We start from the raw sequence: 11,128 nt of genomic DNA, 5'->3' as shown, positions 1-11,128 counted from the left end.
AGGCAAAGGGGAGGGAGAAAGGAGACAGGACAGCGGCGACCGGGCAGCAGCCGGACATCAGAGGAGCACAGGCCGGGCCTCCTTCTTCTGCAGCAGAGGAGACAGGACCAGCGAGGCTCCCCGACTTGCTGGAGGTCACCAGGAGCATCACGTTGGCCTGGGTTCTGCATTTCTTGAGGGCAAGAAATTGGTTTGACACCAAAAATCTTAGGCGCTCCAGGGAATGAGAGGCGAAACAGTTTTTAACAATTACTTTATTTTTTGAATAGGTAATATATGCACAGGGTATGAAATCCAAAAGGTACACAAAGGGAAACAACTGTCCAGTTCCCTGTTTCCTGACTCTTGGGATTTTTCTAGACATAGTCTAAGCAGACAAAAGCATAGAGGCAGATATATTCTTTTTTTTAATTTTACCCAGAAAGTAGCATATTAAACACACCGTACTTCTCTTTGGTTTTCTCCCCCCTAAATCCATCCCATGCCTACCCACATAGAGCTGTCTTGTTCTTTTTTAATAACTATATAGTTTCCACTGTTTGGGGGGACTGTGATAGTTTTACATCATGAGAGACCCCATTCATACAAAAGACTGCACAAAACACTTATGTACAATTTAAAAAATAATTATAAAGCCACCATCCAGGTAAGACATAAAAACACTGCCAGCCCTAGAGAAGCATCCTCCAAACGCCCTCCCTCTCTCTAGAAGTAACACTGTCCTAACTTTTTCAGTAATTATGTCCTCGCTTTCTTTATAGTTTTCCCACTTATGTAAACATCTCTAACAATATAGTTTAGTTTTTACCTTAACAGATTTTATTCTTTATACAAAGAGAATCATAGCGTAAATGTTCTTTTGCGTCCTGCTTCCTTTTTCCCACTACGCTGTCACACGTAACCAAGGTCTGTTTTCATGGCTGTGTAGTATTCTATTGTTTAAAAAGTCATTTAACCTGTCTCTTACAGATGGACATTCAGGTTGTTTCCAGTCTTTTGCTATTACAAATAATACTGCAATCGGTACAATCTGCTAATTTACACATATGCAAGTGTATGTCTCAGATAAATTCCCCAAAGTTGAAATACTGGGTCAAAGAGCAGTGCTTTCCCCCCATCCCGCCCCACCCTGGGGAAGCTAGAGGTGAGTGTCCACTGGAACAGCTGAGGGAAGATTTGAGTTAAAGGTCGTTTCCTGGGCTGGATGGACGGCAGTGCTGGCTCCAGGTGGCAGTTCTCATGCTTTCACGTTTGCTTGTCTCTAAAAAACATCCTTCAACAGTGAAGAACAAAACATTTTTCTGCTCTAAATGAAAACTATATAGGAGAAAGGCCTCCTTCTGCAAAAGTAAATGTTCAAGGGGAAAAAACCTAAAATGCTATACATTCTTTCCTTGTATTTAATTTTCCAAGTCTAATTTTGATGATTGAGCGATTGATAGCAAAAAGAAAATCGCCACACCCAAATGCAGCCTGAGCTAAAAACCCTTGTGCACCCGCCTGCAGACACGCATAAACAGGATCAGAAATTACCTGAAATGGAAATAAAAAGTCCTCTAACGATAAGCAACACTGAAGACGGCACAGCGTTCTACCTTAACTCACTGGCACCCTGTCCGGGATAAAAGTGGGACCACTTTACCCGCCTGCCAGCAGCGCGTGGCAGGGCTGTCCCCTCTCCACGGCGCGCGTGGGCGCCCGCGTCGGGCTGGGCCCTGCAGAGACGGGGGGGGGGGGGGGGGGCCCAGGCAGGCCCGGGTGGCCGAGCGCCGGGCGTCCTTGGCCCCCGCGGGGCTGGGCGGCGGGTGGGGCAGGCCGGGTGCTTTTGCAACCACACAGTAGGGCAGGCAACAGGAAGCGTGGGCACTGGGTCCTCGAAGCTGCGTCCACATGGGGGGCACGACTCCTCACCCCTCCCCAACCTCAGCCCAAAAGAGCTGTAAGAGGAGAGAACAGCAGCCCCTCCTCTCCTGGGAACCGGTCCCCGAGGGGTGACCGGGGCCTGCGGGAAAGCTCAGGCCTCCGAGAGCTGACCAAAGAGCGCTGAGCCCGCGGACAGAAAGGGCCGTCTTGCAACTTCCTCTCACAGTTGAGACACTGGCAGAGGCTCCCCAAGCCCGGTCAGAGCGCTGGGCTGGCTCTTCGGTGCATTAAGACAGCCAACAAATATTTGCTCAGGGCCTCTATGGGCCAGGCGACCAAACAGGCAAAGAACCCTGTCCTCCTGGGGCTTGCTCTGGAGCAGGGAAGGCAGGGGATGTGCGGGGTCGGTGAGAAGGCAGCGAGTGCTCCAGGAAAGGGAGGAGGGGGGTGTCTGCCGTGGCAAGAGGGTGGGCAGGGCAGGCCTCCCGAACAAGCCCTGGAGCAAGAGGAGCAGCCAGCCAGGCAGATACCTGGGAGAGGCGCTCCAGGCCGGGGGACCAGCACGGGCGGTGTGAACAGAGCCGGGGGAGGAGGCGAGGTGAGGGGCCGGTCCAGCAGGGCGCTGGGGGACGCGTCGTGTGCTCTGCAGAGCTTGGTTTTGACTCCGGGACAGCAGGAGCAGCACTGCAGAGTTCATTTTCTTACTCAGATCTGAAGTCGGGGCTGTTATCCCCGTGGTACCGTTGAGGAAACTGAGGCCCGGAAGGGGCGCACGACTCAGCCGGTCGAGGGACAGGCGAGGCTTAAACGCGGCCTGCTGGAGGCCCCGGGTGGTACCAGGTGCCCATGAAGCGCCTCAGGCCGGGAGAAAGGACCGATGGGCATTAAGTCACCCCACCTCCCGTGACCCTGTGAGTTTACGATCAGTGCCACTTTACAGGCCAAGGTCACGGGGCTCAGCGGGCGAGGGGCTGCCCGAGGACACGCAGCTGGCTTGGGAGTGGGAGGTGACTGCTGCTCTCGGGCGCCCTGGGGCATGTGCTTCCTCTGCTGCCTCCAACTCGAGTTTCTCCCGTGGGTGCTTTCCTGCCCCAAAACGGTCCTCAGCTCTGGCTTGTTCACAGGCTGGAGCCCAAAGCTCTGAGGCTGTGCCGGAGCCCCAACACCCGGGAGCCCAGCCAGCCTCTCCACCCTCCCCCACCCCAAGTGGACCAGCCCCACCCCCACCTCCAGCCAGAAGACACTACTCAACATTCCCAGAACCTCTTTCTCAACCTCCCACGGCCTTTGCTCACAGCCCCACCCCCTTCCACACCCAAAGGCCTCCCTCCGACTTCTGAGGGCTTGCCTCTTCCAGGCTGTCCCCCCAGATACTCCCTTCCCAGTTCACCTCCAACTCTCCCCAGCCCAGCTGAGTCCCTCCTCACACCCTGCGCCAGCTCCCCGGCCCCAGTGGCCAGGAGGCACGATCTCCAGAGCGGCCTGGCCTCCTCCATGCCCTGAATCTCATCTGCCCCCTCCCCAAGCCCCTGTCTCCTGCTGACCAGACCTGCAGACGGGGCGCTCACCTCCCGGCCACATCACTCAGCCTCCGGCACCTCAAACCCACCGCCACCCACAGCGACTTCCTCCTGCTCACCACGGGCGCCGCCCCCCCTCCGCCGCCCGCTCACTCACTGAGGACAGGAGCCACTCCCCCCCCCCCAGGACCCCTCTTCCGTGGAGCCCCGACACCATCCTCTTCTATCCAAGTGCCCCTGGATCCTTCCCCACGATCGGCTGTGCCACGTCTGGGCGAGTCCTTCCCCTCCCCGAGGCTCAGAGGCCTCCATTCTGTGGAGGGGCCGGCGAGCCCCAGCCCCAGCATGGTACAGAGGGCAGAGAGAGAGGATCTGTGTGAGTCTTCCCCTGCGTACAGTGGGTTTCAGCTGGTGCACCTTTCCCTCATGGGCCTCCACAAATGCTTACGGAGCTTCGTGGGGGTTAGGAGTACGGCTCTAGAGACCTTGATCTGAAACCTATCCCTGCCCTTTGTCTGCTGCGTGGCTGAGGGCAAGGCACGTCTCAGAGCCTCGGCGTCCTCATCTGTAAAATGGGGGCACCTCACTGGGCACGCGAGATGCTCACGTGTGACGTGCCCACCGGCAGCCCTCGGGAGGAGGAAGGCTCGGGCCTGTCCCCGAGGGCTCAGGATCTCTGCAGCCCTCAGCTCCTTGCGGCTCCTGCCCCTGGCCTCGCTGAGGCCTCCCTGGGAAAACTGAGAAATGTGGGGAGTTGAGAAGCCGGCGGAGGAGAGCCTCGAGACGGCCACGTCGCCCTCCCTGGCCCTGCCTGCGCCCCGCTCCTCCTCCCGGCCTGAGCAGCCAGCCCTCCTCTCAGGAGGGGAAGGCCCGCCGGAGCAAGGGGCCCGTGTCTAGAGTAGGGCCTGGGATGGGGGGGCCCTTTGCAAACAAGGAAAAATCATCATTACTGAGCTCCCGTCGTGGGCCCGGCACGCTGGATCTCTACAACAAAGCGACGGGACAGCGATCACCTCAGTTCTGCAGATGAGAAACGGGGCTCAGGGCACGTAATTATCCTGCTCCAGGTCCCACAGCAGGAAAGGCCAGAATCAGGGCTGCACCAGCCCTCTCTTCCCCCAGAGCCGTGCTCTCGGCCCAGAGCCGCCCGCCTGTGTGCCAGGAGCCTGGGGGCAGCGGTCTCGGCGCCCGAGACGGGGTCGGGAGGGCCCTGAGGGGGTCAGGGAGCAAGGGGCCGACTTGATGTCCAGGCTGTCGGGCCGAGGCTCGTTTGAGGCTGCCTGGGGGTCCCGGGCAGGCACGAGGGCAGCCCGGGGTGCAGGACCCGGAAGGAGTTAACTGCATGAGGGGCCTGAGTGAATCAGAGGCTCCACAGGCGGAGATGGAAATTCCCTGTGCGAGGCGTGTGGTCACCCAGAAAAGGGAAACGGTGCTTTTCGGAGCAGAGGACGGCGGGGGCTCGAGCCTGGGAGCAGATGCCTGCCTGGGTGGGGCTGGTGTGGGCTTCGTGACCGAGGAGGCCTGGCCTCTGGGTCTGCCCAGGCCCTGGGTGGGAAAAGGGAGGTGAGAAGACATCAGGCCAAGCCAGGCGTGCTCATGCTATGTATGGTGTGTCCATGGGCCCTGACAGATGGATAGGAGTTCCCTGGGCCCAGAGGAAGGAAGGGCATTTGACTGGACCATGGGAACTACCAGAGCCAAGGCACAGGGGTGTGGCTCAGCATGAAGAGCCCGTCCCCCCCACTTTTGCTGGGGAACTCTGTCCTATCCCACCCCAGGTGGCACCCTCCTCACCCCGGGAAGCGCTCATCGCTTTCTCCTGGTGTCCCACAGCCTCCATCTCCCTCTGGGAGTCCTCAGGAACTCGTAAGGCCACGCCTGGCCCTAGAGACAGCCTGCACCCGGCCGAGGGCCGGCCCTGAGGGGGTGCTCCGGCCCTGAGGGGGTGCTCCGTGTCTGTGGAATGACAATTGTTCTGAGACTCAGAGAAGTCAGGTGACACGCAGCCAGCTGGCCGTGCCTGAAGGGGGCTCGGGCCAGGGCTCTGCTTCAGCTGGGACTGGCAGGCAGAGACTTCCCTCGGGGCAGGCAAGGGGGCCCTGGGCAACCGACAGCCCATCTGGCTACTCGACTGTCCGGGGCCTGCCTTCCCCGCAAGCTTCGGGCCAGCCCCGCTCCTGCCTTGTCACGGTGCCGGGAAACTTCTGTCCTCCCGGGAAAGGGACTGAGGGACACGACGCAGCAAGCGGCCGTCAGTCGGAGAGAAAGGGGGACTGGGCGTCAGGAAATCTTGACGCTCAGTCCAGACCCTTTCTAGCCGTGTAGCCTGCGACCCGTGGGAACTACCAGAGCCAAGGCACAGAGGTGTGGCTCAGCATGGAGAGCCCGTTCCCCCGGCTTCTGCTGGGGAACTGAGCCCCGGTGTCCATTTACGATGGAGATAATGGGACAGGCTTGTTCTGGGGACAGAAAGGACTCCCTCCGCTCCGTGGTGAGGGAGCTCGTCTACTATCAGAAGCGGGGATTACCTATGTTGTCTGTTGTCCCCCCCGGAGCAGCTCGCTGCCACGGCCTCATGCCGCCCGCCAGTTCCCATGCAGGGTGCGCCGCGGCCTCGGGCCCAGGGTCCGCCTGTCCCGGCTCCGCGCGGAGCTGCACCAGCGCCTGTGACCCACGTGGCCAGATGAGTAGGCCGAAACCCAACTGGAAGAGACTCACGGCTGGGACCTCCCGTCCAGACACACGCCCCCTGAAGGCCCCAGGCGCCCCAAGTTCTAGCACGGCACCCGAGACTCCTTGCCCCCTCCCTGTGGGGGTCAGGGGCCCCGGAGACGCTGCCCCCGGACAGGGCCAGGCAGCGTCACAGTGGCCATCGGTGCTGGAGCTTTTCCAGGCACGAAGGGGAACTGAGAACTGTGGGAATGTGCTTTGGGCAGGCCAGAGTGGGCTGGGCCCGCGGGGGGCCGGGGGGGTCGCTCCCAGGAGCCCGGACGGCCGGGGTCCTGGGGGCGAGGGGTAGAGGGGGACCCGCCTCAGGCCAGCGACGGTGGGGTGGGGGTCACCGTGAGGTCCCAGCAGGGTGTCCAGAAAGAGCTGGCCGGGCAGGGGGAGGCCGGGGAGCTGTGTGGGGAAGGAAAGAGGAAGCCGTGGGGGGGGTGGGGCACTGGGGATGGAGTGGGAGTGGGGGCGGGGGGCCTGGAGCCGCTCTGGCCGCAGCCACTTCACTTCTCCCGGTTTCGGTGTGTAAATAGCTGCCGGCTCCGTGCCGGCGGGATGGGCCCCGCCCCTCCTGCGGCCTGGGTCCAGGGAGGTCCGGGTCCGGGAGCTGCAGACGCCCCAGCCCTGGACCGAGGACCCCCGCGGCGAGGAAGGCCGGCCCGGCCTTTGGCCTGGGCGGGCGGGTTCTGGGGGGCCCGGTTCTGGGCAGCCCAACCTGTGGTCACTGAGGTAATGCAGCTGGGACAGAACTTGATGACTTGGCCACACTGGGCTTATTTATAACTGGGCCTCCGTGGGCAGGAGCAGCTGCCCGGCCGCCAACTCAGCACTGGGCTGACCCCAGGCACCAAGGCGGGGGCGGGGCGGCGGGGGCCCAGCGGGCCCGATGGCCCCTCGGGTCCTGCAGGCCTCTTTGGCCGGAACCAGTCTTGGCGGTCCACGATGGGCAGGCCTCGAGGGTTGGGGGAGCCACGTGTGAGGGGGGTACCTCAGAACCTCCTGGGCCAGGCGGGTGGCTGAACTCAGTCAGTGGACCCGTCCGTTCCCAGGGGGCTCAGGCCTCAGCCTTCCTGCAAAGAAACGCTTCCTGCAGAGGTCAGACGCTGTCCGCGAACGCAACAAGAAGCCAGGTCACGTCCCCTCCCCTTCTTGCAATAGCAGCTTGAAAAGAAAACAAAAACATTCGGGAAGAAGGCAGCGCCAGATCCTGAGGCCGGACCCCGATGGCGGGGCGCCAGGCCCCTGAGGCGAGGGGCAGGTGCTGTCCGCCCCGAGGCCCTGAAGCACAGCCCACGGGCACCCCTGCCCCCACCCCGACGCCTCTCCCCTGCAGAGGGACGTGGGGGGCACCAGACCCTCGCCTCACGTGCGCCGCAGCGAAGGGGGTTCCAAAACCCTCCTCCCGCTTCCCGTCCTTCCGGCCCCGCCCCGCCGCCCGCCCGCTCCGTCGGCGCCCTCGACGCCCGGTGGCCCAGAGCGGGCCCTGGCCTCCCCGCCCGCCGTCTCTGCGGGCCCCGCGCTGTCGAGGCCTGCGCCGCGCCCCCCCCCAGGCGATGGCGGAACGGGGGCAGACACGGGCGAGGGAGTTTAGGGCGCGGGTGCCACGGCCCCCGCACGGCAGAGGGAACCAAGGCCGGGAGCGGGCCGGGGGTGGCCAGAGGCACCCGCGAGCGAGGCAGAGCGGAGGCCGGCGCCCCCGGCCCTGGACCCCGGCCGCCCCGCCCCCCTGCCTGGCCTGGGGCGCCGGCCCGCCTGGCCACGCCCCCTCGGCGGCAGCGGGCGGCAGCGGGCGGGACGGGGCCGGCGGCGGGGGGCGGCGCGGGCCCCCCGCTGCCCGCTCGGGCCCCTCTGGGCAGGGCCGGGGCGCCCGGCCTGGAGCCACCCGGGCCGCAGCTGCCCCGGTTTCCACATCGGCAGCAGCGAGTCGGGCGCCTGAGAAAACAGGAAGCGCCCGGTCACCACAGGAAGCATGTGTGCGCGGCCTCCCCACCCCCGGCCATTGCAAAACGCCAACAGCCCCGTCACCACAGGCCCCGCGCCGCGGCCGGGACGCGCCCGCCGCCGGGCCTGCCGGGCGCGCTCGCCCCGGCCCTCACCGGCCGGGCCCAGGCCGCGGCGCGGCGGCCGCCGGGGGCCTAAGCAGCCTGAGGGCCGGGCTCGGGCCTCAGCCCCCCTCGGGGTCCTCAGCCCCGTCCCCAGACGCCCGGGCCCGGCCGGCTCTGGCCGCCGTGAGATCCGAATGCGGGGTCAGGGGTCACAGAGAAGCCGCTGCTCCCACCGGGTGGGGAGCGTCCGAGGACCCTGCGCGCGGCCCTCAGACCCGGCAGGACGCCACCCGCAAGCCTCGTGAGGCCGTTGGCCCAGAGCCCGCCACCCCCACAGCCCCAGGGAGCTGTCTGCCGTCAAGTCCACACCTGCCACACCCTCCGCCCGGCCCCAGCCCTTCCCGACCGAGACTGGGCCGGCCCCTGGGGTCCTGCCCGGGGGAGCCTTGGGGGCTGGGGCCCCTGCTCGTCCCACCCTGCCTGCCCTGACTCACCTCTCATTTCTGGCCCCTGAGGCTCAACCTTTGGAGGGAGGTGGGAGTCCAACGAGGCCAAGGCCCTGTGCCTGGGAGGGCTGTGCTCCTCCAGCCCTGGGGACAGCAAGGAAAAGAGAAGAGAGTCGAGCATTTCATGGCTATAATAAATCAAAGGGGGAAGTCAGAGCAGGAGAAATAAGAAACTTCCCTACCCTGGGCACAGGGACCTGCCAGGCGGCAGCCCCCGGCGCCCCACGACCTTCCCTCCTCCTTCCTGCGTCCCCGGCTGGGGCCCAGATCTGGTGCCCTCTCCCCGGGCCGAGGCACCCCACCTGCCCAGGGATCACCTGGGCATCCAACAGCTCTTCTCGTGGTGCACCCTGGAGGCCCAGCACCTCTCAGCTCTGGGCCTCAGTTTCTTTCAAATGGGCACAGAAATGCCCCAAGTCGAGTGAGTCCTCATCTGGGGACGTGAGGGGCCTGCGGAGAGGGCTGAAGACGGGCAGACAAGGACTCTCAGGGCACGAAGTGGGGGGCGAGACATGCTGAGAACGCGCAGGGGGACAGTCGGGCTGCGGTGGACAAACGTCTGTGAGAGGAGACGGGAGAGCCCTGGACCGTGAGCACAGGCACGGCCTTGACCTCACTGCCCCTGCACTTTCTCAAACCGGAGCAGGCGCCCAGGGCCTGGGCTTCGCAGTGCAGGCCCCAGACACACACGGCCCGCGGAGGGACCGCGTCCGCGCGGAGGATCCACGCAGGTGGAGACCGAGAGTGGAAACTTACAAAAAGAAGGGTGGGGAGGAGCCCACGTGTTTAAAAGAATACAAATCTGTAGGAACTTTTAAGATGAAAAGAAGGAACTTCAGAAGCATTTTGGCTAGTTTTGGCCCCGTTATGAGCCATGCCTCCAGATTCCCAGCAGACCTTCCTCCAGCTCCCCAGCTGTAGGGGTCCATTGGTAGAGACACAGGATGCCTCTACTTGAAGCCTCCTGAGACGGTGCGCTCACTCCCTCATTCCAGGGGTCTCTGCTCCCACCGCAAGCAAATTCTCGTGGGCCCCAGTCCCTGGTGCCCTGGCGATGTCTCCTGGACAGCTGCCAGCCTAGAGCTCAGGGCTCCTGGGAGACCGTGGCAGGGTCTGGGATCCCTCTGAGATCACGCTGCTTCACTCACAACCTTGTCAGGCAGATAAGATAAGAAAGTGGCTGTGACTGTTGGAATCCAGGCTACAGAGCCAGACCGACTAGGGAGCCTGCAGTGTGTGACCCTGGGCAAGCGATCGCACGTCTCTGAGCCTCGGTTTCCCCGCTTGGGAAATGCCTGACTTGAGAGTCTGCAGTGAGGGACAAAGGAGGTCATGGAACGGGGCCTCGGGGTGACCGCGTGGCCAGCAACACACAGCGACCGCCACTCCTGTCTCCTCCCAGAAGCCCCCACTTCCTCCCTCCTTTCCCTTTCACCTGCTTGAGAACCTCAGCTCCCTGCTCTTCTCTGCACGCCCAGGGCCCCTGACCTCACTCTGACCTGCCCTGATCTGGGAGAGTACTGGAGCTGGGGTTCCCAGCCCTACCCCAAGGCACTCCATCTGTGAGACGCAGACCTTGGAGGCCCAAACTCCTGCCCTGGCAGGACTCCCCACTTCTGCTCACATACCTCCTGCCCTTCCAACATACCCCCTTCCAACCTCAGACAGCCTGTTTCAACAACTAGTGCCATTCACCAGGCACTCTACATACACAACATCTCGTAATCCTCACAGCTGCAGGTATTCTTATCCGCATTTCACAGATAAGGAAACTGAGGCTCAGAGAGGAGGAATGACTGGTGTGAGGTCAGCTGGCTAGAGAAGGGCAGCTCTGAGCTGAGAACTCAGCTCTCTTGCCCACCAAAATCCTACGCAAACCATGAGGCAAAGCAGTACCTCTTTGTTTGGAAGAAGACTTTGAGTCCTTTGGGATGTCACTGCTACCCAGGCTCATGGTCATGGCCCTATTCCCAGCTCCCCCACCGTGTCTCCATCACCAGAGTCTCCTGCTTCTCCTGGTCCGGGTTGTAGGATGCCAGAGTTAGAAACAATTCCAGCCTCAGGTGCCCATGAGAGCAAAGAGATTATAAAATCCAGAAAGATGAGTAACGTCCTGAATCAAATGCTCCCCTTGGCTCCCTGCCCTGGGCGTGCACACCTAGCAGCGGTGCTCAACTCCCAGGGGCAGACAGGCCCAAGGGGGGGCAGTGTTCCCTGGTGGTTAGAACCAGGGCATTGCTGCCAGACATTCGTGGGTTCAAATCTCAACTTTGCAACCCAGAGACCACCCCCTGGGTAAGTGACTTAACCCTAATATGGAGAGAAAGAGGCCTCTCCTGACCTGGAGATGTCACAGGGGGGAAATTTGCTTGTAAAAGCCAAGCTTCTTCATGCATGGCCTCATTTAAGCCTCATTACAGCTCTGACAAGTAGGTACTATTATTACGCCCACTTTACAGATGAAGAAACCGAGGTG

The 11,128-nt window shown here is 62.4% G+C and overlaps 1 long non-coding RNA gene across 1 annotated transcript; it reads right to left on the bottom strand.

Moving 5' to 3' along the window:
* Positions 1-237: 237 nt before the first annotated feature.
* On the bottom strand, positions 238-3,055 carry LOC130860503 (uncharacterized). Its single transcript, XR_009055451.1, has 2 exons — positions 2,394-3,055; positions 238-1,612 (listed from the first exon to the last, which is right to left on the bottom strand). It is a non-coding gene; the product is annotated as an uncharacterized LOC130860503 (long non-coding RNA).
* Positions 3,056-11,128: the final 8,073 nt, after the last annotated feature.

Source organism: Hippopotamus amphibius, chromosome 9 (assembly GCF_030028045.1).
Source record: "Hippopotamus amphibius kiboko isolate mHipAmp2 chromosome 9, mHipAmp2.hap2, whole genome shotgun sequence".
In the NCBI taxonomy this organism is placed as follows: domain Eukaryota; kingdom Metazoa; phylum Chordata; class Mammalia; order Artiodactyla; family Hippopotamidae; genus Hippopotamus; species Hippopotamus amphibius.
This window is presented reverse-complemented; position numbering and strand designations above follow the sequence as displayed.